Source organism: Artemia sp. Qi Xiang Cuo, chromosome 19, assembly GCF_049724085.1.
Source record: "Artemia sp. Qi Xiang Cuo chromosome 19, ASM4972408v1, whole genome shotgun sequence".
In the NCBI taxonomy this organism is placed as follows: domain Eukaryota; kingdom Metazoa; phylum Arthropoda; class Branchiopoda; order Anostraca; family Artemiidae; genus Artemia; species Artemia sp. Qi Xiang Cuo.
In genome coordinates, this window is record NC_142812.1 from 56,959,315 (window position 1) to 56,983,691 (window position 24,377).

At 34.7% G+C, this 24,377-nt stretch overlaps 1 protein-coding gene across 1 annotated transcript in view; it reads right to left on the minus strand.

The window, feature by feature from the left end:
- LOC148941038 (uncharacterized) overlaps positions 1-21,678 on the minus strand; it is a 62,672-nt gene extending 40,994 nt beyond the window's left edge. The window contains exon 1 of the mRNA XM_089105386.1: positions 21,636-21,678. The gene's annotated coding sequence lies outside the window, so the exon portion shown is untranslated. The remainder of the gene's footprint in view (positions 1-21,635) is intronic.
- Between the last annotated feature and the right edge of the window lie 2,699 nt (positions 21,679-24,377).

Genomic DNA, 24,377 nt, shown 5'->3' on the forward strand with positions numbered 1-24,377 from the left:
TCATTTTATTCAAATCCTAATCACCAATCAAGTTATACTCGTTCCTCTTGGCAAAGGTGTAATGACCAATAGAATAGGACTACCAGAAAAACCGGAAGGAACGTAAAGGCCGCAAATTAAACAGGATGGAACATAAAGTATTAGAAATGGTAGGTAACCTACTACTGCTATGATTGCTTATTTAATTTCTGTTCGTTATGGGTTTCATTTCTTCTTTAATAGTAATTAAATAAAAAAAACAAGTTTTTTTTAACTGAAAGTAAGGAGCGACATTAAAACTTAAAACGAACAGAAATTATTCTGTATATGAAAGGGGCTGTCCCCTCCTCAGCGCCTCGCTATTTACGCTAAAGTTTTTTATTGTTTAAAAAAAAGTAGAGTTCTGAGAAAGTCAAACTTTAGCGTAAAGAGCGAGGCGCTGAGGAGGGAACAGCACCTTTCATATACGGAACAATTTCTGTTCGTTTTAAGTTTTAATGTCGCTCCTTAGTTTCAGTTAAAAAAAACTTGTTTTTTTTACTTAATTTTTGAACGTTTTTGGATTAATGCAGGTTTTTATTTTGGCTTACCGTAAATGAATAATTAAAACAAAATTTGCATATTAATTTTACTTTTATTTGGTTAAATGACTTTCTCAAAACTTGTTGATTTTTTTTACAAATGTTTTTATTAGTAATAAATATACGTAACTTACGAATTAACTTACGTAACGAACTTCTATATTCATATATTTTTAATACGTATATTAGGGGGTTTGCCCCCTAGTCAGTACCTTGCTCTTTAAGCTAAAGTTCGAATTTTGTTCCAATTCTTTAAAAATGACCTCTTAATCACAAAGGCCGTTAATTAGAATAAATAGCTCTTATGAAAGTAATAAAAAATGTTTGGCTTAAAGAGCGAGGTATTGACTAGGGAATGAACCCAATCATATAGCTAATATTTTCTGTTTGTTTTAAGTTTTGATGTTGCTCCTTACTTTCAGTTGAAAAACTTGTTTTTTTATATTTAATTTCTGATTTTTTAAAAATAATGCTGGGGAGTCTGGCGGCCCCTTCATAGCAATGTCCCTTCCCCCATGAAAATTTCCTTCATGGAAAGGTCCTCCCACATAATCCATCCCCATCCCCCACTACCAGAAGAAATTCCCCCTGAAAACGTCTGTATACTTCCCAATAACCAATGCTATATGTTAACATTGGGTAAAGTTCATAACTTTCAGCCCTCCCCCTAGGGGCTTCGGGGGATTAAATCGTCCTAAAAGACATAGTTATCACATTTTCGACCATACTAAACAAAATGGGTATCTCAAAATTTTGATCGGGTGCCTTTGGGAAAAAACGAGCGTGGGAGGGGGCCTAGTTACCCTCCATTTTTTTTTTGGTCACTTAAAAAGGGCCCTAGAACGTTTAATTTCCTTTCTAATCAGCCCTCCTACGATATTCCGGGACCACTGGGTCAATACGATTACCCCTGGGAAAAAGAAAAAAAAACAAAAAAACAAATAAACACGCATGCGTGATCTTTCTTCTGGCAAAAAATGGAAAATTCCACATTTTTGTAGATAGAAGCTTGAAACCTCTACAGTAGGGTTTTCTGATACGCTAAATATGATGGTGTTATTTTCATTAAGGTTCTATAACTTTTAGGGGGTCTTGGGGGTCTTTTCCCCTTTTTTCGAAAATAAACCAAATTTTCTCAGGCGCGTAAATTTTGATGGGTAAAGTTAAACATGATGAAACTTATATATTTGAAATCACAATTAAATATGATTCTTTTGATGTATCTATTGGTATCAAAATTTCGTTTTTTAGCCTTTCGGTTACCATTGAGCCGGGTCGCTCCTTACTTACAGTTCGTTACCACGAACTGTTTGATTTCTAGTCGTTTTGAATTTGAATTTTAAAAGGTATTTGTATCTTCTGAGCTTAAGTTTTAAATGGTCTTTACTTTTGTTTGAAAAACTTGTTTTTCGGAAAGTTTTTTTTTTAATTAATATAAACAATGGGCAGCTTATATAACTTAAAACACTTCCCCCAGGTGCTCCGGGGGTCAAGTCATCCCCGGAGGTAAAGTTATTTGACTTTAACGGTTATTTTGAAAAATATGTGAATTCCTAAATAATTTCTGAGACCACACTGGCTAAACATGATAAAATTTTTCATGTTTTATCATGGGAACTCCAAAATTTTAATCATATATCTTTGGATGAAGAGAACGGGAAAATCACAATTTTTTCAAAAAAAGGTTAAAGATATCCAGGAAAAATAAAAGCACTGCATAAAAAAAATCACTGCAAAATAGGGAAAAATTCCTATCTTTCGATTTTTATTCCCGCAAGAAAAATTGCATTTTTCAAGATCTTGTGCTTTTTTGTATGTTTCTTTGAACTGTATACACTATAGACAGTAGCTTAAGATTGCTAAGACAAGTTCTATGGATGAAGGATGACAGATTGCGAAAGATCGTCCTTATCGACGGACCATCTAAGGTCAAATCAAAAGCAGGTCGTCCCCGAAGGGGTTGAAGGATGTCGTAAAGAAAGATTTAAGAGAAATCGATACTTCTTGGAAGGGTGTGAAGAGGGAGTGTTTGAATAGATTAGGTTGGAGGATGAGTGTGCGTAGCTATGTCTGCCTCAGAAGGTTTGGTGCTGCAGTAAGTTCGTAGTAGTAGTAGGCCTAGTAGCATAGACCCTACATATAGGTCACGGTTTAATTTTTGCAATGAACTGATCAATATGATTTTTGGTAAAAATAGGACATTAAATATATGTTTTGCTTTCTATCTCTCTTAAGCTTTTCTACATGACATGTTTACAAAGAGACATGACATGTTACCCAAGGGTCTTGGGTATTCTGGCAGTGCTATTTGGGGTACAAAATCGGGATAATAGTTTGCTAATTTTGGGACTGGCAGCCATTTCAGGTAGGGGTGGCAGTTTGCTAATTCTGATATCAATTCAATTCGATTTTTAGCAATAACTTAATTACTAATAACCGCCCCCAAAAAATACAAAAAAGCACTTTTGACGGGGCGGCTACTTAAATTTTTTAAAAACAAACAATTAATCAAACTAACAAACAAAAATCAAATAAATAAAAAATAAATAAATTATATAAACAAAATAAAAACTATAACCAATCTCTCATCAACAATCCACCATAATAATAATCAGCCCCGGTTCCACATCTATGTGGCGCAGCAAAATTTAGGCATGACGAGTCTTATAACTATGTAGTGACCTATTGTCACTGAAATAGTCACGAAAAGCCTCAGAATTTACAGAATTTCAATATTGGTAGGCAAAAATTCCTAACTGGTAGTCACGCAACTGTCAAAAATTAAGTCCTTGTAATTTGTTGAAGCAAGTTGAAGTAACACCTTCTACGTCGCCTCCAATAAGACGCTTTATTTTGAAGGACCTGAACTCGTTTGAAATGTGTGTAAAAATAGGTTGACCATAACATGCTAGCCTAGGAAAACTCTATAAAATAAATTCCAGTTCTGACTATTTTTCAATTCCTCTCTGGGGGGTAGGGCGACAATTTTGTCTGCCTTTTTCGTGGTTAGAGCAAACACAGATACTTGGCAGCTTGCATGAATATTTTATGCTTATGGACCTCTGTGGCTCTTGGTTCTTACTCTTGGGCTCTTACATTTCTGGCTCTTGGGAGCGTGAGGGGGATAAAGAGGTTGCATCAATAATTTACTATCCTGCTATCTACTGCATTACTTTATTAGCTTTATGAGAACGGAAAATATTAATCAGAATACTTGATTTCAGTTAACTTTAAGTTTTTTGCGTAAACAAATTAGGAAGTTGCTACTACTACTACTACTAACAAATAACTACAGCACCAAGCCAGCTGAGGCCAACACAGCTACGTAAACTCCTCCTCCATCCTAAACGATTCAAAGCATCCCCTTTTAAACCCACCCACAAAGTTCCCATTGCCTTTCAATCTTTCTTTATGACGTCCTCCCACCCCAGGCGGGGACGACCTGCTTTCCGTTTAGCCCTGGATGGTTGGCCGAAAAGAACAATCTTCGGCAATCGGTCATCCTTCATCCGCACAACATGCCATAACCACCTCAACCTTTCTTTCATTATAGACCTAGAGAGCGGTATTGAACCACATTTTTCGTATAGCCTATTATTTGAAACACGGTCAGTCAGTCTGGTAACCACAACTATCCTTAAGCAATTTCTCTGGAAAACATCTAGTAAATTTTCATCAGCTTTTCTGAGCGCCCGTGCTTCAGAGCCATATGTGACCCCTGTCATCACTGTAGCTTCTAATATTCTAATCTTGGTTTGCAGACTTATCTTCCTATTCTTCCAGACTTTTTTTAACTGTGAAAAAACACCCTGAGCCTTGGCTATACTATTTTTAACATCTTCACTGCTCCCACCATCTTTACTAATAACACTACCAAGGTAAGTGAAGCTGCCCTCCTGATCAATCTTTTCATTACCCAACGTCACCTTTTCATCTTCACTTATTCCTAGCCTTAGTGACTTAGTCTTCCTAACATTAATTTTCAAACCAATACTAGCACCCTGAACTCGCAAAACCTCTAAAACTTCATTCATTTTGCTCACACTTTCTTCTAGGATGCTTAAATCATCAGTATAATCTAAGTACAGGAGACTTTTTCCTACCCATGTTATTCCGTGGTTTTTCATTGCCTTTCCTGTGCTCCTTAAGACAAAGTCCATCAAAATAACCCATATAAAGGGAGATAGAATACAACCCTGCTTAACTCCAGATTTAATATAAAACCAGCTGCTAACCTCATTTCCTACCTTAACCGCAGCAGTGTTATGCTCGTACATAGCACTAATCACTTTAATGTATTTGTCTGGTATACCATGTAAGGATAAAACCTTTACTAAGGCTCCTCTATCAACAGAATCGAACGCTTGCTTATAATCTATAAAACTGAGGACCAAAGGTGTTTGAAAACTTAGGCACTTCTCAATTATTAACCTAAGAGTGAAAATTTGGTCAACACATCCTCTACCTTTTCTAAAACCGCACTGCTCTTCTCTTAAAACTTTGTCAACGGCATCTCTCAGTCTAAAAAGTATCATATTACTAAGCAATTTGCTACCTACAGAGACCAGACTAATGCCATGATAATTACCACATTCACTTTTATCACCTTTCTTATAAAGTGGCTTAATTAAGGTTTTCTTAAAATCGTTAGGTACTTCCCCTTTTTCGAAAATCATATTCATAATCTTCAATAACTTATTTCTAACCTCAGAGCCACTATATTTAAGAAACTCATTTACTACCCTATCAGCACCTGGAGCCTTATTATTCTTTAATCCTTTTAGTGCTGTTGCTAATTCCACCTCACAAAACAAATCTTCCTTCCCATCCAAGGTATCACAAACTTTTTCATTTTCCTCTATATTTTTTCCTGCAACTCTATCTCGGTTAAGCAAATTCTCAAAATGTTCGGCCCATCTCGCTTTAGCTTTTTCCTTATCGCTAATTGCCACCCCATTCCTATCTTTAACTGGGACAAGTACGGATTGACTACTACCTCTCAATTTGTTAACGTGCCAGTACAATATTTTACCCATGTACCAAAAGTACTGACTTATGACTAAGATATGTACAACTATGTCATGTACCTAGTAACTAAAGAGTCGGGGTAAGTTGTCACTAGTATCTGGGTCCGATCACGATAACGAAGCATAGACTTTAACCGATATCTGTGATAATTTACATAGAAGAAATTCAATTATTTTCACGAAAATGATAATAAACCAAAAGCTTTTTTACTTTATTCACCATTTTTTTTTAGTTTTCACCTGCTAACAGTGCTTGGAGGGAATTCTAAAAGAGGAGGATGGTGAGACTTCCTTTTAAGGGCTTCAACCATGAAGATTACAATGGAACTCTTACTATGCTTTAGATATCTGAGATATGACTCTTATAACCACCCAATAATTAAAAATTCTGTAGTCTATTCGCTGGTTGATAGAGCGTTTGTAGTGTGTTCCTCTGATTTGGAGCTGAAGGCTGAACTTGATCATATAAAAGATATTCTTATAGGCAATGGCTACCCCCAACAAGTCATTGATAAGGTTATCTCCAGGAGAAAGATTAGCACAAAAACCAAGAGCTCCCCTAAGACTGAAGAAGATAAACCCTTTTTGTCTTTACCTTATATTAAGGGGATTACTGACATTTTAAGCTCCAAACACACTAAGCTAGGCTTTAAGGTGTTTTTTCCTTCTGGAATGACCGTCTTCTCCTTCTTAAGCCAAGACAAAGATAAGATCACTCCATATTCACAAGGAGCATATGAGATTCCTTGCAGTTGTGGTGATACCTATATAGGTCGTACCATGAGATCTCTACATCACCGATTAAAAGAACATGCTGATTCCATTGATGCCTGCCTTAAAAAGACAAAGCTTAAGGAGAAAGATACTTTTTCTGCACTGGCCCATCATATTTTTGAAAACCCTTCTCACTCCGTTGATTTTGACCAGGCTCAACTTATTGCTATTGCTCCACAACTCTTAAAGCAGAAAATCAGAGAAGCTCTGGAAATTGCTAAAAACAAACCAGACATTAATAAGGACAATGGAGAGTTCCGCATCAGTGAAATTTGGGAACCCATTACCCATAGGCTAAGAACTCGCAAAAAACTCCACCCTACTTCTAAAGACCCAACCTTTTTGAGATCTACTAGGATAGCGGCCATCAATGCCTCTACCAAAATCCGGGCCATATTACAACAATAGGTCCAGGTTCAACGTATTATTAATATTTTTCAGTGATTTTGTTTCTATTTTGTTGAGTGATTATATATTTTGGTAAGTCATGAATTTGAACATGATGATGATAGACACAGGTCCTGTCGAAACTATTATTTTATCATAACAAAATAAATGACATCCTTACCTTAAATAAGCTTATTACCATTACCATATACTGAAAGTAAGAAGCAACATTAAAACTTAAAACGAACAGAAATTATTATGTATATGAGGGGGTTTGCCCTCCAGTCAATACCTGGCTCTTTACGCTAAAGTTTTTTTGAGTACTTTTAAAACAGCTATCTATTCTAATTAACCGGCCTTTGTGATTCAGGGGTTTGTGATTCGGGCAAAATTCGAACTTTAGCGTAAAGAGTGAGGTATTGACTAGGGAGCGAACTCCCTAATATATGTAATTAAAACATACGAATATAGAAATTCGTTACGTAAGTTAATTCGTTAGTTACGTCAGAACAAAATTTCAATAAAGCCAATTAGCCAAAAAAGGGAAAATTAATATACGAATTTTTTTTTAAATATTCATTTACGGTGAGCCAAAATCAAAGCTGCATTAATTCAAAAACGTTCAGAAATTAACTAAAATAAACAAGTTTTTTTAACTGAAAGTAAGGAGCGACATTAAAACTTAAAACGAACAGAAATTATTCCGTATATGAAAGGGGCTTTCCCCTCCTCAAGATCTCGCTCTTTATGCTTAAGTTTTTATTGTTTTAAAAAATAAAGTTGTGAGACAGAGTCAAACTTTAGCGTAAAGAGCACGGCGTTGAGGAGGGGAAAGCCCTTTTCATATACGGAATAATTTCTGTTAGTTTTAAGTTTTAATGTCGCTCCTTACTTTCAGTTAAAAAAAACTTGTTTTTTTTTAGTTATTGTAGAAAAGGATCGGCGTTAGACTGTATCATTGTGCATTATCAGGAGTAGGGTTGAGCTTCGGTCCCAAGGACGTAACATGTGTCTTCTCGTCTTTGGCATAGCAAAGGCTTATGATCGCGTATGGTATCGGGGCCTTTTACGTAGAATAACACCCTAGGGTATCTTTGGCGGCTATTTCAGGCGCTCGTTGACTTTCTTTGTCAACGCTTATTATCATCTCTTCTTGACGATTTTATTTTAAAAAAACCTTCAATGTTATCAGGAGTACCTCAAGAAAGTATTCTTGGCCCAACTCTTTTCCTTTTGTTGATAAGTAACCCAGAGGATAACCTTAAAATAAAACTTCGCAACTTTGCTTATGATACGACAACAATGAACTCGATAGAAAAGGACGAAGATCCCAGCAAAACGCATAAAAAACTTCAGGTCAACTTCAAATTGAGATGTGAGCGGATGCGTGGCTAGTCAGCTTTATTTCACAAAAATAAACAAGCTTCTCATTTCAAAGTCACGAAATGTGAAGGCTCACCCTGGTTTTGTCTTCAAAAGAGAGGTAATAGAAATATTAGATGCCACTTTTCTTCCGATCTCAAACAGACAGAACATCTCAGCAGAGTCCCTCTCATCCTTCTCAGCACCATCTAACCTCTTTTTACACCATCTCTCATCCCTTTCAGCACCATCTAACCTCTTTATATCTCATGCATTATACCAGTGATGCAATAAGCATGCCTTCTTTTTGCCGGATCTCCAAAATACCATTTCGCTCCATTCGAACTTACTCACAATCAAGCAGCTGGCGCAGCAGCTATTGGAGACCCTGATGGCAAGCCTCTTCAATGGATCCAAGATCTTTTCGGTTTCTAAATTATTTTATCACAAGAGTTATCACAAGTTTTATCACTTCTCCATCACAAGAGTTATCAAAACTCGTTCCTCAAAGAGAAAAGTAGCTATTGCAAGTCGTCAAAACACAGCCAGGTAGGGCTACCTTACGGCCGGGCAAGACTATCCTGAGCAGGATACAACCCGTCAGAAATATCTAAAAGTGAGATTCACCCTACGATTTGTCATCACCCTAGAATAGCCTCTCATCAGAGGTAAGCCCTGAAAACTCTTCGCAAGGAAATTTTAAGTGGAAATAAAACATATATATAAAAGCTGAAAATAACATAAATGAGGAAATTATCAGAAATATCGGTATATCATCATTGTTGATGAAGCCGAGAAGATTGTAATAAAAGTGAGGGGGATTCTACCATCTTAGGCCACTTTACGCTAAAGTGCAATTTTGTGTTACTATGAATATGATCCATAAAGTTAAAATGTTAACATAAAGTTAAAATGATAAAGTTATGATAAAGTTATTAATGATAAAGTTAAAATGTTAACATAAAGACTGTGTATCTAGGTTAATGGTAATCCATCCATACAAGGGTAATTTTGCTTACCATTATACGGGTTATTGGGTAATAGGGTAATTGGGGGTCATGAATACGAAAAGCTGAAAAGGAATTATGCTTTTTGACACTAAAATTAAGCAAAAATGACAAAATAGTGTTAGTAGATTTTACTTGTCAACACTTTCAGGTTGTCTTTTTTTTAACAACTTTCTTTTTCCTAAAAAATGATGGTTTGATGAAAAATACCGAGTAATCAAAATGCTATAAAAAAATTGAATACGATATTCTGTAATTTCAGAGCAGCGTCGGTTGATTTTCTAACATGAATTTATATGTAAAAACAAAACAAAAAGCAAATTGAACAGAAACGGTGGTGATTCCCTCTAAGTGATTTGCTCTGCATCTGAGACGTGAACACTTTTCTTCCATGCTTAAATTGTTGCCACAAAATTCGCCAAACTTTGCAATCTTTAAATCCTGGCGTGAAAAAAAAACTAAAGAAAAAAATGATATTCGCTTTCAACTTTAGTGTATACTCAAGACCGCCATAAAACGTCTCATTTGAGTTTTGTTTTTATTAAACTTTTTCTTATGAGAAGTATCATGACAACTTTTGACTGAAGAGTAAACCACTTTTAGACGATAGAAAGGATAAAAACACAAATTTTGCATCAATCCGCAATTGGTAAAAAAAAAAATAACCCAATTAATCATCAGTGAATTAAAAAAATATGTATACAGTAGATAATCATATCAACTGGTTTAAATATGACAAGAAACGTTAAAAACAATTAAACGACACTTTCGCCCGCTGGTCTTGAACTCAGATCACTCTCAACAAGTGATTCATTTACTCCAATATACATAAACAACAGAAACAAGGAAATTATTCAATCACGGATTCTTTTACATCTTTACTTAAAGCAATATGCTTAAAAAAACCGATAACTAATAAACAATTAAATTATTAGTAATATACGCAATATATTATCAGAGAAAAATTGACACCAAATATGATGAAATATGATGAATCTTTTAAAGACTTCTGAAAATGGTGGAAATTGGTGTCAATAAGAATTCTTGTTTTTTTTTTAATAGATTATTTGCTTGTTACTTTAAGATTCTGATGGATCTGCCGAATTTTCTAAAAAGCAGGATGACTTTTTTATTTCTAAAAATAGAAATAGTTTATATATCTCTAATCTCTATAAATGAGTAAAAAATATTAGTTTTGACATAAGAGAAATTTGTTATCTCCACTTATTTTGTCAGTTGCCCTTTTGTTTTCTTTTTAATTCCCTATGTTTGTTCAAATTTTATCCGATATTCAACTGGTAGCTCCTCATAAACCAAAAATTCCACAAATACAGTAGAACCTTAACTTAAAGGTAAAAGAAAATGGTTTCCGTGAAGTTCAAGCAAAACCTAACTGGTCGTCTAAGATTGGTGAATAACTGGACTTTTCAGGGCCCAATTTGACCAGTTCTATATAGCCAACAATGGAGAAAATTCAAACATACGATAAATAGATTGTTTTTATTTTAGTGCTATATCTTGAAAAAATGTCTAGAATTTTTGATGTGTGCCACTAGCGTAAATAAAAAAAATCTTGGAGATGGAAAGCTCTGTTTGCAGTAAATAGCCTGTGGCGGGGAGAGCCGGCCAAATCTAATAGAGGCTACAATTAAACCAAATTGAATGGTAGGTAATTAGTTCCGAATGGACAACAAGGTGTATAAAATAAAGATGATAGAACCATAATCAGAAATATAATCATATTTTTCTATGCTTGAAGTTAATAGAGAGGGTAAACAAAAATGTACGGGTAAAATTAAGGGGGCCCGGAGAAGGCAAAAAGAAGTCTAGGTTGGAAATCTCTAAAACAAAACAAAATAAACAGCTGCATTCCCAAATGAACTGCAAAAGGGCAACGTTTTTTTTTCGTTTTCCTCGTTTTACAATTCTAAGAAACAATTCCTACTTCATAATATTTAGAATAATTGTACCTAACATATCAGGCCTGCAGACCCACTATACTTTATCCCCACCCCTCCCTCCTAATGTGAAAATATATTGTCCATGTTTGTTTCTGAAGTATTATAAAGTATCCATATATTTATCCATTTTCTCTTTTTGTCATGTTTAGCTAGTTTAGTACCAAAACTAATTTATCATGTCCATAATATTATGTAGTGAATAATAATAAAATATTGTAATAGAACATAGAACATTATGGTAGAATAAAGCATAAAGTATAGATCTTATTATAGAACAATTTTTGCTTCAAAAATCTTGTTATTTTCATAGTTGTCTGAAGTTTTCTAAAAATAGGTATTTTAGAATACTTTGTTGCACTGGCTGATTTTAATTAAGTTGGCTATAAAATTATTAATTAATTAATCATTAATTAATTAATTAATTTTAATTAAGTATATTATGGTGGCAATAAAAGCTTTGTAAGTTTTTTGGTGTTGCACCTTGGTTTAAAAAAAAAAAAAAATTGTACTATCAAATCTTTTGCGACTATTTACCAAAGTAAGTGAAATTCTCATTGTTAAAGGTTTAAAATAACATTTCAAGCAATTTATGGTAACAATTAATTGTAAGAAAGAAGTGTAAGTAATGTGGCTCAATAGTAACCGAAACTCCAAGAAACAGAGTTTGGTAATAATGAATTCATCAAAGGAACTGAATTTTTGTACTTATTCAGAATATATAAAATTCAACGAGTTTAAAGTTACCCATCAAAAGTTACGAGCCTGAGAAAATTTGCACAAATTTTGAAAAAGGGAGAATCATCCCCAAAACATCCAGTGATCTCAATCAAAATCACACCATCAGGTTCAGCATATCAGAAAATATACCTGTAGAGGTTTCAAGCTCCTATATACAAAATGTGGAATTTAGCAATTTTTGACAGAAGCAAGAACAAGGAAGTGCGTTTATTTGCTTTTTTTTTGTTTGTTCGTTTTTCCCAGGAGTGATTGTGTCGAACCAGTAATCCTACATCGAGATCAAGGATTGACAAAAGGGTTTATTTGATAGGAAAAAAAATTTCTCGTGTCCTTTTTAAGTGACCAAAAGTTTTTGAAGGCAACTAGCCCCCCTCCCATGCCAATTGTTTCCCCTAAGTCTTCCGATCAAAATTTTGAGACAGCAATTTTGTTCAGAATAGTCGAAAGGTCAAATAGCTATGTCTTTGGGGATGACATGACCCCTCACAGCCCCCGGGGGAAGGAGTACAAGCTATTAACTTTTTTGATTGTTTACATATAGTATTGGCTAATGTGAAGTATACATATTCTTTAGGGGGGCGTTTTATTGCAGGGTGGTTACGTGGCAGGATATTTCCACGGAAGAATTTTTCTTTCAGGAAGGCATTTTCTATGGAGGGGTAGCTGGATTTCCTGGCATTATTTTAACAACGGTCAGAAATTAAATAAAAAACATATTTTTTTTCAACTGAAAATAAGGAGCAACACTAAAACTTAAAACGAACAGGAATTATTACGAATATGAGGGGGGTTGCCCCCTCCTCAATACCTTGCTCCTAATGCCAAAGTTTGTTTTTTAACTTAAAAAAAACTTATTATTCTAATTAAAAGGCCGTTGTGTTTCATGCGTCATTCTTAAATAATTGGAACAAAAGTCAAACTTTAGCGTTAAGAGCAAGGTATCGAGGAGGGAGTAAACCCGCTCATATTCTTAAAATTTCAGTTTTTTTTAAGTTTTAAAGTTGCTCCTTACTTTCAGTTGAAAAAAACTGTTTTTTTTATTTAATACCTAAAAAGAAATTTAAAGATAGGCATTCATCCACTATTTTGTTATTTTGTTTGTTTTTTATCTGCGGTAGGGACTTATTATCTGATTTATTTAAGAGTATTGAAAAGGTTTTTATCATAAAGGATCTAATTAAAAGGAATTTTAATTAAAGAGATGATTAGTTAAATCAAATTAAAGGAAATTTAAAAAGGGACTAAGTAAAAGGAACAAAATTTTCCTCGGTTGTTTTAAAGTGAGGAATGGGTTGATATCAAATTAAAACATAGAACTATTTTGGGCACAAAGAAATTGGGAAGGGTCGTTGGTGTTCGCGTGGCACATAGAGACCATTTTCTGTAATTCATTTATTCAGTTTGGATTCAAGTTTTTTTTTTGTATCTTTGAAATCTAAGAAAAAGGCCTTCTTAGCCCAAGTAAAGTATCCAACCCAAATAAAAGTAATACTGTCAAATTTAATGTGTTTTAAGACTGTGTAATTGATAAACTGGGACCCTTATCTTCAAAATTACAAAATTTTCTATTTTTCGAGAAAAAAAAAGTCACGAATAGAGTTTTTTGCGGTGCCACACAGATTAAGCTGTTTTAGGATGTCAAAAAGGTTCTCGTTATATGACTTTTATTAAAAATATGAAAGACAGAAATTTTGCAAGAGTAGTTTTACTTTGAGGAATGGAGTAGTAAAGTAAGTAGCAGAAATTCGTAAGTAGCAGAAATAAGTAAGTAAGTAAGTAATATGAATAGGAAGACGTAATAGTAATTGTAATAGAATTTAGGGAGATTGGTTGGTATAGCTATTGCAAATAAGTACCATTTTCTTTGTTGTACTTACTCAGTTTTAATTTAAGGATATGCTTTTCTATCAATTTAAGTTGTCAAAAATTTTGTATTGACCATGGCCCATAAAAATTTTTAAGGTAAATGATTATCATACCGTACTATATAAAGTAAGTGTAAAGGTCTACATCTTTACTTGCTAACCAAAGAAATAAAACAATATAAAAGTGTCAAAATTGTCAAAAGGTTTCAAAATACCATTTCGTCCCGCAAATTACCACAGTTTAATATAGGGCCTAAATTATCGGACGATAAATCTTAAAAATCTAATCTACTTAAAATATTGAAAAACAAAATAAAATCTTAGTTCCAGAGGCATCACTGTCAAATGGTGGCACATTTACCCCTAAGCACACTATATACGTGTATGTACTGCAAACAAAATAAGCGTTTAGTATAGGCGATAATTTTTTGCTTCATTTGATCAAATTGATTCATTTGAGGGCTTATTTATTAAAGTTCTGTATTGTGTGCTTGTGCATCAGCTATTATTGAGAATCACAGTGCTTCTTTCAGTAAGGGAGGGGGTGGCTTTTCAAAGCCTTGAAAAGTTCCTTTCTAGGCCTGTTTTCCAATTTGCCTCGAGTGGTCATTCAGACTCACATGGACCAAGGGGGGAGGGTAATATAACAGCATGCCTTCCTATATTTGTAATAATTTTTCTTATTAAGCTTGTGATATGGGTGTAGATGGGGGGGGGGAGCAGCTTCCATCTCTTTACACAGAAATTTTTTAGTGTGGACTACAAGATTATATCTATGTACTTTTCTGTATAGATGTAGAAGGGGTGCGGTATCCATAAAATTAATATTTTTTTCCCACAGAAGCCTCTTGAACTTTCTAATTATGACCTGAAAAAGCTGTTTTTAGCATTCCTTATTCGGCAAATAGGAACCTCATACCTGGTATGGACTCGCGGCTGAGATTTGAGACTTATGGAGCTTGATAAATAACTACCTCAATCCGGTTTATAAATATTAGTCCCTTGATAGTGCCATTACCCCTACAAGGCTTTTTCATTGTTTGTTCTAATCTCGAAGTGTTTGTTTTCTTCGTTTTTGCTACTCCGGTTCTAGCATCGTAATAATTGATAAATTAAAAATAGACTTAATCATTATTGTTTTTAATTATTTTCTTTATTTTTATTTTGTGAAAAGCTAATTATTTCAAACTAACAGTACTTGTTTTTTATATTTTAAAATAACTAAAATCATTCTAAAATGTACTGAAGGACATTTGTCTTTCTCGAGGAAGTAATCAAAAATCAAGAAATTCTGGAACTTTTTCCCATTTCCAATAACATTCTCTCTACTTTTTTGAACCGACTAAATTGGCTTTTGATAGGTTCAGTTATTGCTATTCATAAATTGAAATAATATTCATATGAAGGAAGTTTCCCTGTTATATTGGCCATTATAAGGTGGGAATGTAATATCTGCACTTGGAGAGAAACAGCCGCCTACAGCGCCAGAAGAATCAGAAGGTGCATTAAGGCTAACTTTGTCTAATATACTGTGATATTTCCTCCAAATGGAGGGGGTTACCCCTTCCTCCACTAGGAAGGGGTAAGGGAGGGGAGGCTAATTCATAGCCTCGCTTACTTTGAAGAACAATTTTTTACTAAGAACTTTCCTATGTTTTCTAAGAAAACTAGCTCAATTTGGTTGGCTCAACGATTTTGCCTTACAATTGAAACCAAATAGTTTTGCGTTTTCTCAATCATTCGGTTTCGATTCCTTCCAGAGCTAGGGTTGAAAGATTTCCGATCATTTCTCTGGTGCTCATAATGTAATAAATAAGTCCAATATCTAATCAAGATCAGTATGTTTTTCACAGAGGGCTGAAGATCTTTACTATTTAAGGATTTAAAATTTTGGGTATATTTAACGAAGGAAGAAGTCGAAGAAGAAGAACGTTTACATTTTCATAACGGCACGTCAACATAGAACCCTGCCCCACAAAATAGGTGCCTTATACTTGTATGTGTCTGAAAATGGCATGTTTGATCATGTCTCTAAATTCATATAAATTCAACTCATCGCGTTTTAGAGATAAACAGCCGCCCCCCCTCCATTGTCATTACTATTACCGTGGGAAGTTTGAAAAACGGAGGCTTTGAGAGAAGCATAAGTATGTATAAGAGCTATAATCTTTACAGCTTTTTAGTCAGAATCAAGCTTTTGCAAAAAAAAGTTTATTCTAAATTTCTATTTGTTCCAACATGCTTTTGTTATCTCAAAATCAAATATTTGAATTTGTTTTGCTTAATTTTGGTGACAATTTGGTCACGCTGCTGTCAGCCTTTTCTTCTATTTTAGTAAAACTGACTTTTTGTAGTTTGGCTTAATTTTATTTTTGTCGTCAACAGTGTCAAGAAAGGCCACTAGGGAACAGCTTTTTAATGTAACAGCTCGAAACCATGTTAAATCATGTTCTTACAAACGGTTTATCTAGAACGAATCAAATAGAAAACTAATTGAATTAAAAATGTAGATTGGATTAAGGTAGATCAACTTATCGTTCCACACAAAAACTATTTGTTAATGAAATATGTGCTTTGGGATATTTTCTTTTTCTATTTATTCTTCCACTCTTAATGCTGTTCTTACGGGGTTTTAACTAAACAATGATAATTTAGGCGTTATGTTTTCTGACACCTTATCAGTCCTTTACGTTTGTTGTCTCCTGCTCAAAGCCAGGGTTTCACAGGCTAAGACAGTAAATAGGAAAAAAAATGCCAAAAAATTGACGCTGGACGGTAAGCATAGTAAAGACAAGGCATGAAAAATATACCAGGTCTAGCGAAAATAACACAACCCTGAATTTTTGGCAGGATATTTTACATCAGATATACTTACCTGGGTAATATTATTAGTGAAGTCGGTGGCTTCAGAGAAGATGTCAAAAGTGGAATAACTATTGAGCTGGGTGTTTTTGTCACAGCGAATTTTTTTTTTTTTAGAAGAATAGGAAGATTTGTCTGAAAAGCAAGATCAGTCAGTTGGAAGCAAATGTAATGACAGTTGTCAAATATATAGAGCTAGAGGATATCAATCACCTGACCGTTTATCAATCAATAATGTGTACAAGAAATGTGGCTTAGAACCACTTTCTTGGTCCAAAATCAAAGGAAGGATAATATGGCTAGGTCATAATTTTACGGTCGATGAATGTTAAATTGTCAAATATAGGTCTAGTGCTTTTTTATCATCCATTCGGGGTCAAATCAAAAATAGCTTGTCCCCGAATTAGGTGGAGAGATTAGATTAATTTATTACAAAAACGACACAGTTAAACATGATCCATAGGTAACCGCCCATGGGAAGACATAAATGCACTGGTACTGGGTGGTGACCATAAACTAATTCAACATACTTACAAAATAACTTTTAAATTTCTAAGTAAATTTTAAACTTCATTTTCACACTGACGAACATTCACAGAATACAGAGAAGAAAAAAAGAGAAAAGCAAAATAAATAATAACATAGCTTCAATTTCTGAATCCTGGTTCCTCAGCCCCCTTACAAAAAATACTTTACAATTTTTTTTAAACAAATACTGGTGTTCAGCCGCCTTAACACTATCTGGGAGGAAATTCCAAAGTTAAAGTAAAAATCTAAAGAAGATTATAGCTTCATAGGAAGGGTAAGGAGCGGAGCTTCGATTGGATGAGGAAGATGTTGGGTTGGATGTTGGTTTGGAGGAAGAGCGAGTTGCCCGCCTCATTTGGCATGTCACTCCAATGAGTTTCTGGCAGACTCATTTCCGCCTTTTTTCCTTCCTTTATTATAATAGTGTATTAGTTTTTTTTAGAACACCCTGCCTTTCGACACTGCTTTTATTGATTTCAAGTTAGATCGGGAGATAATAGAGGTTAATTTGTCTGACTGCGTTAATACAAAAATTGCATTTAGCAGATGGCTAATTAGTTTTAAAAGTGAGTTTGTACGACATACTGTTATTAAAAAGACGTGCAAACTTTGTGACTCCAGAATAACTGACTTTAATGAACCATGCTCGACAGAATAACAGATTTTAATGAACCCTGCTCGACAGTAAAAATAGTCCTGTAACAGTGACAGTTTTTCAGATAGTAACTAAATTAATCCTGAAAATTAAATCACATAAGCTTTTACATTGTAGGGACTGGACCTTAGACAGAACTAACTAAAAAAAAACAAGTTTTTTAACGGAAAGTAAGGACCGACATTAAAACTTAAAACGAACAGAAACAATTCCGTATATGAAAGGGGCTGTCCCCTCCTCAAAGCCTCGCTCTTTACGCTATAGTTTTTTATTGTTATAAAAAATAAAGTTGTGAGACAGAGTCAAACTTGAGTGCAGGATCTATACAACTTAAGGGGATTTAAAGCAAAAAACCTGTGTATATATATGAGAGATAGCGTGTAACACCTTATTTTGATCGCAACTTCCTAGAATATTTTTTTTTATGCAAAGTTTAAAGACGCATATAATGCTGTGTCCTCCTGTGTTTTGTCATTGTTTCACATTTTTTTTTTGCTTGATAGACTGGTCTTAGTATTTCAAATGTTTTTGTCTGAATTTGTCCTTTTGGCAGTTAGGCACAATTTTTACTCTCAAACTATTTGACTTTTATAAAAAAAAACGAAATGACAAATCCCAAAAACCAGAAAGAACTGACTAAACAGGAAGAAAAAGTATAATTATCTATCAATTTTTCGGATTTATATTCCAATTCTCATAAAATCAATTAGGTATACCGAGTATCATTAAGTTTCTCTGTAAGGTCCAAAAATAAGTAAGGTAATAGAAAATTGTTGAGAAGTTAACAAACCGTCAAAGGTTGTCATTAAAGCCTTTGAGCAGATTCTGCTCCTTTACTGATCGGTACATAAAAAAGCAAGTTCTTTCAATTAAAAATCAGGCGCAACATAAAAACTTAAAACTAACACAAATTAATCCGTATATGAGGAGGCTGCCCCCTATCCCCAATCCTTCGCTCCTTATGCTACAGTATTTTAGCACTTTAATGAAGCTTCTTACTCCAATTCAACGGCCTTTGTGTTTCAGGAGTCGTTCTTAAAGAATTGAGACAAAAAGTCAAACTTTATTTTTTTAGGGGCACTTGAAAAGGGAAACTTATAACTAGAAGTTTGAAATTACCCCTCTACCAATCTTCTAGAACCCACTGTTTGATAAGATAGTCCTTGGGAAAAAAACACGCATCCGCGATCTTTCTTCTGGCAAAAAATACAAAATTCCACATTTTTGTATATAGAGGCTGAAAACCTTTAAACTAAGGTATCTGATGGTGCAGTATCTATATATTGAATCTGATGGTGCGATTGTAATTACGATTGTATGACTTTTTTGGGGTGTTCCCCCTTTTTTAAAAAGCAGGCAAATTTTCTCTGGCTTGTAGCTTTTGATTAGGAACATTAAGCTTAAAGAGCTTAATATATTTGGAAACAATACCAATTCTTCTGATGTATTAATTATCTACAAAGAGTTTCGGTTGCTATTTGTCCGAGTCGTTCTTTACTTACAATTCTTTACCTCGAACTGTTTGATTCACCCTGGAGCTTGTACTATTATTGCTCATTGAAAGTCGCATCCATTTCACTGCAGCAGTTGTTTCTTTGTACTTTGTTTATCTGTGTTTAAAATGTCCACATTCTGATTCATTCTAGCACTTTTCTTAGTACTTGAAGAGTAATCTAGGCAACTAACATTGCGCTAAGTATAACATCACATTAACTAGGAAAGTGCGGAGTGACCCGTTGGCCAAATTCCCCGCAAGAGTATTCATTTCTTCTTGTTTTTCTCGGTTTATCTATGTTTTCCAGAACCATCTATTCGAGGGAAGGGGGATCTAGTGAATTGTGACTCACCTTACATTAACTCCCCCCCCTTCCATCTGCAATCAATTCCTGCATGCATATCTGTCCCTAATTATTATCTAACAGCCAGCTAATAATTCTATAGATCTGTTGTTTACAGTTCAGTATAATTTTTCTTGATACACCTAATTGCATGAGAACGTTAAACTGTAATCTATGGAACTATTAAGCTATTTAATCTAAAATAGGGTAGAAATTATAGAGTATCAACCCGAAAACCAAAGTTATAAATTTCATTCTGGGCATTCTTCTCCCGCCTTCTGCCATTCTTTTTCTTTCCCTCAAATCCGCACTCTTTCTTTGTCTCTTTCTCTCTTTCTGCTTTTCTCCCTCATATGTCTGTTTGCGATTTATTTACAATTCGCAATTGAAGAATATACGCTTTCGATTTTACTTAATATCTTTTGGTATGTATTTATATCTTCCTTAAATCTTCCAGCTTTTGTGACGGAAATTTCCCTGTTAATGTTTATGATATGATGATTTTCTGCAGTTCTATAGTTCTAATTTTTAGCGCAAAGGGACTATTTTTCATTCATTCAATAGTAGAGACTTACTTTATCCATCTACTTATTGAAATTTGCTAATACATGGAAACTTGGTGGGAAAATATTGAAAAAAAGAGAATTATCTTATTTTGCAAGTCAAATTTAGATCATTCTCTAAGAAGAATTCTAAGTAGCATCATCTTGTTAAGAACGGATATATCTGAAACTTTTGAGTCCAAATCTTGCTCTTTTGGTGCGAGTTGCACCAGTGGGCTTGCCGCAAAATCGTATGTTTAAGAGAGACATAAACCTTAATGTTAGTCTTCTCTGTATTTCGAAAGTTAAACTTGAAATAACGAAACTTAAATTAGCCTGTAAGCTGCTTAAAATACACGATTTTTAATTTCACTGATGATGGTGAATTCGCAGACTGATGTTAAATGTTAGATTCTATTCCTCTTTCTACGGCTATAATGAGAGAAAGGCTGAGATGGCAAGGACACATTCTGCAGATGAATTATGACAGATTGCTAAATGGCGTCCTTTTCGGCCAACTATCTAGGGCCAAAGGAAAAGCAGGTCGTTCCTGAATCGGGTGGAAGGAGGTCGTAAGGGAGGATTAAATGGACATTGGAACAGCAATTGTTAGTTATTCAGAACACACTCAAGAATTTTGATCTGTAGATTTGTAAAACTGGTTTCATACCAGTTTCATACTTGGGTGAAAGAATGCATTGGTGTTTTATAATTTGTGCTATATATTTGCACATTAGGGGAGTGGGGTAAAGTATTTTGACAGCATGAAGTTAGAAAACAATTCTTACTTCATAATATGCAGAATGATTTTAGCTAACACATTTTGCATGCAGACCCGCTATACATTACCCCTCTTCCCCTAATGTGCAAATATATAGCCCAAATTATATAAGTTCAATGCCTTCTGTCACCCGTTACTTGTCTTTGTGGCTTTGAAACTGGTTTTCTCAGATCTTACATTCAGATCAATAATTTGAGTGTGTTCTGAATAATTAACAAGTACCATCGGAACTTTTAATGAGAGTTTAAAGAGGGAAATTTTAAATATATTAGGATGGAGGAGGAGCATGCGTAGCTGTGTTGGCCTCAGGTGATTTGGTGCTGAAGTGATTCGTTAGTAGCAGTGGCAGTAGTGGTAATAGTAGTAGTATGTCTATTTACAGATGATTATAACCGAAAACTGTACTTTTGTCGACCCGTCTGGAGCCAAAAGAAAAACAAGTCTTCTCCAAATTGGGTGGGAGGTGATAAGAAAAAAGTATCTGAAGAAAATTAGGACTTTGTTGGAGATACAAAAGAATGAAGCTGTGAATGAAATGAGGTTTAGAACGAGTGGGTGTGCTTGTTTTTACACGGTTTGGTGCCACAGCAAGTTAGTAGTAGTAGTAGGTACGCATGTTCTACGTGCTTCATTGTTCACTTGGCTCTGTTTAAAACAGGCCTTTTAAAACAGGAACTGCTTTAAAAAGCAGTTCCTGTTTTGCTGCCACTCCTTTGCTGACAATGTTATGCCGTTTAGTTTTAATTACCTGCTCGCGCTCCGATTATATTATTTTTACAATCCAAGAGACAGTGATCACTTTCTTGATGATAACTAAGATCCTTAGAAAAGTACTCCTCGTTTTATGATATCCTTCAGTTATTCTATGCGCGGGATAGTAGCGCAGGATATCCACCAATTGAAAGGGATTTCCTCAATGGGTCACTTTTGATGAAATCCTCTGTAAGTGTAGGATGAGAGAGATTAATGACTTTATTTCAAATCAACCCACCCGATGAGGTAATAACTCCTGGGTACATGACCTCCAATGACTTAGGGTCTGAGAAGTTTCTTTGTGTCGGGTTAACAGGATATGGCATCAATCGTGTAGCGTAGGCCTTTATTGCCCTTGCTGTCGTGCTCTTGCCATATCGGTTTTCTTAATTATCAAATTGGGCAACCACTTCATATACGAAACAATTTCTGTTCGTTTTGAGTTTTAGTACTATTCCTTACTTTATCTTGAAAAAACTTTTTCTTTTTTATTCAATTTCTGATCGCTTCTCAAACAATGTCGGTAAATCTGGGTCACCCTCTATGGAAAATTCCCTCCCTTCACTGCAAACTCTTCCGTGCAAGCTTCCTCCCACTAAAAAAAAAACCTTAAAATTCATTCAGGACAATTCCATCCTACTGGACCCCCCCCCCATATACGTAAAAATTTTTGAAGACAATTCGGCCAGAAAAATTATCCTTAGCATACTTTCATTTGAAAAAACACTAAGTTCTAATCGTTTTTCCGAACAAGCCGCAAGTCTCCCCTTCCATGGAAGTTTTTTCCCAGAAATCGAAACACGCTGACAATTTTCCCCGGAACATCTCCAAATCCAAAATTGAGTTGGCGAAGAGAAGGTAACAAAAAAAAATATCGTATAAGAATTCTGTCAAATCCCCCCAGTGTAAAATATCCCCTGGAAAGTTCACCCTCAGAAATTTCTCTCCCCACGTCAAATTATCCCCATGAAAACCCATTAAAAGTACAAAATCTCCCAAAAAATGTCTGTATATTTCCCAATAACAAATACTATACGTAAACAATGGGCAAATTTATACGCATCCCTGATCTTTCTTCTGGCAAAAAAAAAACCCAATTTTTGCTTATAGGAGCTTGAAACCTTTTCAGAACGATTCTCAAAAACTTTGAATCTGATGGTGTCATTTTCATTAAGATTCCTTGACTTTTTGGGGTTGTTTCCCCCCTTTTCAAAAATCTGGCAAATTTTCTCAGGCTCTCAGCTTTGAATGGGTACTATTAAACTTAATGGATTTTAAATATTTGGAATCAGCGTAAATAGTCAATTCCTTTGGTGCATCTGTTGTTGCCAAAATTCAGATTTTTAGAGTTTTGATACCAATGGGCCAAGTCGCTCCTTACTTACAGTTCGTGTCTTTACTTTCTAAAAAGGAAAAATTCATATATATACAGAGAAAATCTTTAATAAATCTTATTTTTTACTTGAACTACTATTAATTTTAATTGTAACATGTTTCATTTTCATAAATTTATTAGTCGGTTTTCAATAGTATTTGAACAGTATAAAAGTATCTTCAAGTAGCATTTGTCAATAAACAATAATTCAATACGCAACATTTCGTAGTTCAATTAGGCCTTATGTTCACCTACAGATTCTCGGAGAATTGGAGGGGGAGTGACAAATGTTTTGATCGACCCTTTTCTCCTCCCTCTAAAATAATAATCCATACAAAATAAAACATTGTGATTTCGTATAAAATATGATGCATAACACTTTTTTAAGTAGTTTCTTCAACTTTTGTCCACCCAACCTTGGAAATTGTGCAGGTTTCCCCCTCCTACGAAACAAGAAAATTTTTTATGAGTGTCCATGCTTAGATAGAACCTTAAGGAGAAGTGTTCCGATCGCTGAATACTTTGTCCGTGACCACAAATCTGCATTGTCTTTATTGTTGCAAAATACAGGTTTTTGGCAAAGTAAGAATTTTAAAGTCCTTGCTTTTGAAGTCCTTGTATGGAACTTTAAGGAGAAGTGTTCTCGCTGAATACTTTGTCCGTGACCATAAATCTGCATTGTCTTTATTGTTGCAAAATATAGGTTTTTGGCAAAGTAAGACTTTTAAAGTCCTTGTATGGAAATTTAAGGGGAAGTGCTCCCATTGCTGAATACTTTGTCCGTGACCACAAATCTGCATTGTCTTTATTGTTGCAAAATAGAGGTTTTTGGCAAAGTAAGACTTTTAAAGTCCTTGCATGTAACTTTAAGGAGAATTGTTCCCCTCGCTGAATACTTTGTCCGTGACCATAAATCTGCATTGTCTTTATTGTTGCAAAATATAGGTTTTTGGCAAAGTAAGACTTTTAAAGTCCTTGTATGGAACTTTAAGGGGAAGTGCTCCCATTGCTGAATACTTTGTCCGTGACCACAAATCTGCATTGTCTTTATTGTTGCAAAATATAGGTTTTTGGCAAAGTAAGAATTTTAAAGTCCTTGCTTTTAAAGTCCTTGCATGGAACTTTAAGGGGAAGTGTTCCCCTCGCTGAATACTTCGTCCATGACCACAAATCTGCATTGTATTTATTGTGGGAAAAAAAAAGGTTTTTGGCAAAGTAAGACTTTTAAAATCCTTGCTTTTAATATGTGCAAAACATCAGGTAATTTTTTCAAACTTTTGTCCCTCCAATCGTGAAATACTATTTTGGTTACTTCCCTTATACCAAGAACAATTTCTATGAGTGTCCATGAATGTATGGAAC